Genomic DNA, 4,872 nt, shown 5'->3' with positions numbered 1-4,872 from the left:
TTGACCCGAAAATCAATAACAATGGTTGCTAGGCACACGCTATCAATGCATTTCAAAAGCTTCAAACAGGCCATGGTAAGTGCAAAGGCAATGCACAAACACTACCAAGCACACACTGGATTCCGTTTCCAAACCACAGGGCAATAAGATATTTTTCATAATATGAGCTAGACATTTTGGAATACCACATTTTCTATAACTGAATATAATGCAATTGATGTTTGCCAGGTGGAATCATCCAAACACTGGTAAAATAGTAGTACCAGGTTCCTTAACATTGCCCAATGAACACTAATCAAACAACATCAGATTCTAAATATAAGTTTTATCATCATGAAGGTGCATGACACATGAAGAAGAGAGGCAGAGAGCAAGTAGTCTATGTAGTGCCGCACACCTAGACATGTGTCCTGCAGTGCCATGCACTTGTGCCTGGTGCCCTGGTAAGGCACACCATGCACTTGCGGTTTCACTTGGCCACCGGTACCCGGTAAGGCACGCCACCCACACCACTTGAAGTCCTGCAGCAATGCACCTGGGCATGCCACTGGTGGCCTACCCCTACCTGCGCAAGTTGTGTTCGTTCAAGAATTAGGCATCGATTGGGATGAGCACTGGGCACCAAATCGAAGTAATCTCACCTGTCACCTCCACCGTGAGAATGTTGGATCTCGGCTAACGTGACTGATGAACAAAGGATCACAACCACCATCGCCAGTGTATCGAGGACCCAAGCACCACCGTGGGTTCCGACCGCTTGGGACCGGCGCCGCCGTGGATCATGTAGCCCTTGCTCGAGCTGTCGAGCAAAGGAGACTACCCCTGGACGCATCATATGGAGGAGGAGGAGTACGCCGCTGCCTTCGATACGTCGGTGGAGGAGCGATGATGGCGAGACGGGAGGTGCGTGCGGCGATACGCAAGCGGCAAGCAGTAGCAACGATGGCAGCGAGAAAAGAGAGAAAGGGGATAAGGAAGAGGAAGGGGACTAGGGTACGGGCCGGGTGTAGTGAACTGTGGGTTTGTTTCACAAAACATACATACACACGTGTCGTCACGTGAATGAGCCACCACCAACTCTGGTGCCAATGAAACTGATGAATTGGTGTAACAGCAAACGTCAGTGTCAGGGTCCGGATGGATCCTTGATGATAACTGAGTGGAATTGGAAGGGTTTGGGAGGAATTCAAGGGAGGATCAGCAAGAACAAAGGGTTCAGAGTTCAGAACGAAAGCATTTGGGGGGAAACAGATGGAGGACAGGTATCATTCAGAAACAGAATTCGGTTACAAGGCTTGATGCCGACTCCAACTCGCAGCCGGTACTTATAGTAGCAATTACAAGGCCTTGGGCCCAAGACGAAATCATCTAACACAACGCTCAGCCCAGCTAGCCATTCTTCACGCCCTCTATCTATATTGCGGTGTTTCCCCCTATTGTCGGACGAGCGTCAGACTTATGCTGCTGCTTACTCAGGGTCCTGACATTGGCCCCCTCTTCAAATCCAGCTTGTCCCCAAGCTGGGCTTGTTGGATAGCGTCGTCTCAGATCTGAGACCTCTTCCCAGGTGAGCAAAGAAGGTGGTAGCCCTTCCCTTTGAACTTGGACCTGGAAAATAGAAGAGGAGCCCCTCCGGACCATGCGAGCGCTCTGAAATTGCAATGGATTGACAGAGTTATCAGGTTTAGTTAGAAACTGACTGAGATCGGTGTCAACCTGAACTGAAGCTGGAATGTGGCAGTTCAATTGTGAGACATGAATGACTGGGTGAATTTGAGCATCATCAGGCAGATCCAATCTATATGCTACAGCTCCCACCCGAGCTAGAATCTTGTATGGCCCAAAGTATCGAAAGCTGAGCTTACTGTTTCCTCGAGCTACAACCGAAGTTTGAATGAATGGCTGAAGCTTCAGATACACTTGATCCCCTACCTCAAACTCCCTCTCAGATCTGTTCTTATCTGCCTGAAACTTCATATGCTGCTGAGCCCGATGCAACTGGTGATGCAGCAAATCCTTCAACAGATTCTTCTCCAACAACCATTGTTCCAGATCTAGAGAATGACACTGGGAAGCACTGGTAATACCTAATGTCTTTGGAGCATATCCATACAGAGCCTCAAAAGGAGTACGCCCCAAAGCTATGTGGTAACTAGTGTTATACCAGAACTCAGCCATAGACAACCACTTACTCCACTGTTTTGGGCAAGAATGAACACTACAGCATAGGAAATTCTCCAAACACTGATTCAACCGTTCCGTCTGACCATCAGTCTAAGGATGATAAGACGAACTCATCAGTAGATGTGTATCAGAGAGCTTGAATAGCTCCCTCCAGAAGGCACTTGTGAAAATTCTATCCCGGTCAGAAACTATTCCTTCAGGCAAGCCATGTAACTTGTATACTTGATCCATGTATGCCTGTGCCACCTAAACTGCAGTGAATGGGTGAGAAAGAGGTATGAAGTGTGCATACTTGGTAAATTTGTCTATCACCACAAGGATGGTATCAAATCTATTGGACTTGGGCAGTCCTTCGATAAAATCCAAACAAACTACCTTCCAGGCCTGATCTGGAATAGGTAGTGGTTGCAGCAATCCAGGCAGTTTGCTATGATCAACCTTTGCCTGCTGACAGATAGTGCATTCCTTTATAAAATCCTTGATGGCCTATTTCATGTGAGGCCAGGTGAACAATTGCTTTATTCTGTGATATGTTGGCAAATATCCTGAATGTCCTCCAACACTAGTAAGATGTACTGCTTGCATTATATGCTGCTGAGCCAACTGATTGGTGCGTAACCAAAATTTCCCATTGAGTCTAATGATTCCATCATTGAGACTAAAACCAGATGATGTAACTGCTCCTTCTGTCAACTCAGTCAACAACTTAATAGCCTGAGGATCATCTTGATACCCCATCTTGACCTTATCCATCCATTCAAGATACAATGCAGATATAGAGCTGACTGATGACACTTGTGGGCACCTGGACAGTGCATCGCAGCCTGATTGGAGTCCCCCTGCTTATATACTATTTTGAGCTGTAGGTCCATTAGTTTCAGAACAGCTTTTTGTTGGATCTTTGTTGCTATCCTTTGATCTGCCATGTGAGCTAGACTTCTATGGTCAGTCCTGATCACAAACTCCTAATTCTGTAGATAAGGCCTCCACTTGTCAACAGCCAGCATAATAGCCATGTACTCTTTTTCATAGGTAGACAGTGCCTGATTCTTAGGACAAACAGCCTTGCTTAAATATGCAATTGGATGATTAGACTACATTAATACTGCTCTGAAGCCCACATCACTAGCATCAGTTTCTAAGACAAACTACTTGGTGAAATCAGGAAGAGCCAACACAGGAGCCTTAATCAGTGCCTCTTTTAACTGTTGAAAGGTAGATTCAGTCACTGAGGTCCATACATAGGGAACGCCCTTTTTGAGAAGATTTGACAGAGGTCTACTTATCAAGCCATAATGCTTCACAAATCTCCTATAGTAACCTGTCAATCCAAAAAAACCCTGAGTTCTTTCAAGTTCTTTGGAGTAGGCCAAGCCTGAACTGCTAGAATCTTAGATTACTCAGTAGTCACCCCCTTGACTAATATTGTATGGCCCAAGTACTCTACCTCAGGCCGAGCAAAAGAACACTTGGATAATTTCACAAAGAACTATTGCTGCCTTAGAGCCAGATGCTCTTCTAGGGTTTTGGAGTACACTAGTATATCATCCATGAAAACCAGGACCCCTTTTCTCAATATATGAGCAAATATGAAGTTCATTATTCCTTGAAATGTAGCAGGGGCATTGGTCATCCCAAATGGCATGACTAAAAACTCATACAACCCTTCATGAGTCTTGAATGTAGTCTTATAAGTGTATGCCTGATCAATGCAGATTTGGTGATAATCAGCCCTGAAATCAAGCTTAGTGAACCACCTTGCTCCTGCCAACTCATCCATTAACTCTTCAAGCACAGGCATAGGGTGTTTGTTCTTGATAGTTTGGGCATTAAGATGCCTATAATCTATACAAAATCTCCATGTCCCATCCTTTTTTCCTCACAAGTAACACAGGAGAGGCATATGGGCTACAACTGTGCTTAATGATGCCATTCTACAACATTTCCTTTACTTGCTTCTCTATCTCATCCTTTTGCATAGGAGAGTATCTGTAGGGCCTTATGTTAACAGGTTGGGCTCCTAGAACCAACTGAATGTGATGGTCAAAGGGTCTTGGAGGTGGTAGAGAACTTGGTGTCTGAAACACATCCTCATATTGATCAATCAGCTTCTGCACCTGCTCTGGGGTCTCTTGAACCTGAATAGCTACTATAGTATCAACATAGGTGTCGCTGTTTTGAGTAAACACCAACGAGTAAATTTGTATTATTGCACGTCTAGCCTGGATGATGTGCTAAGAAGACACAAGGTTTATACTGGTTCGGGCAGAATGTCCCTATGTCCAATTTATGGCTACTGCTCGTGTTACTAGCACTATAAGTTCGTAGTAGGGGTTACAAACAATCGAGAGAGGGACATGTCCCAAGTCTCTGGGGTGTGTTGTGATGAGTTCCGATCGGTTCAGATGAGTTTGGATGTGTTCAGATCGAGTGTCTATTGTGCAATGGATCGTTAGTTTGATGCCCCTTAGTGGGGTGCCCTACCTTTCCTTTTATAGGCCAAGGGAAAGCATGGGTTACAACGAGAGAAAAGAGAAGAACGAGAGGGAGAGAAAGTCCTTCAGGGTCATCGAACCTTTCCTTTCCTTTATGTGGGCCCTGCTGACACGGCCGGTGGTGACATGGATAGCCCCACACCGGACGCATGTCCGCCTGATGATGCCATGCCCTGGTGTTGTTAGTGGGTCG

Source organism: Miscanthus floridulus, chromosome 5, assembly GCF_019320115.1.
Source record: "Miscanthus floridulus cultivar M001 chromosome 5, ASM1932011v1, whole genome shotgun sequence".
Taxonomy (NCBI): domain Eukaryota; kingdom Viridiplantae; phylum Streptophyta; class Magnoliopsida; order Poales; family Poaceae; genus Miscanthus; species Miscanthus floridulus.
Note: the sequence above shows the minus strand (reverse complement) of the source record.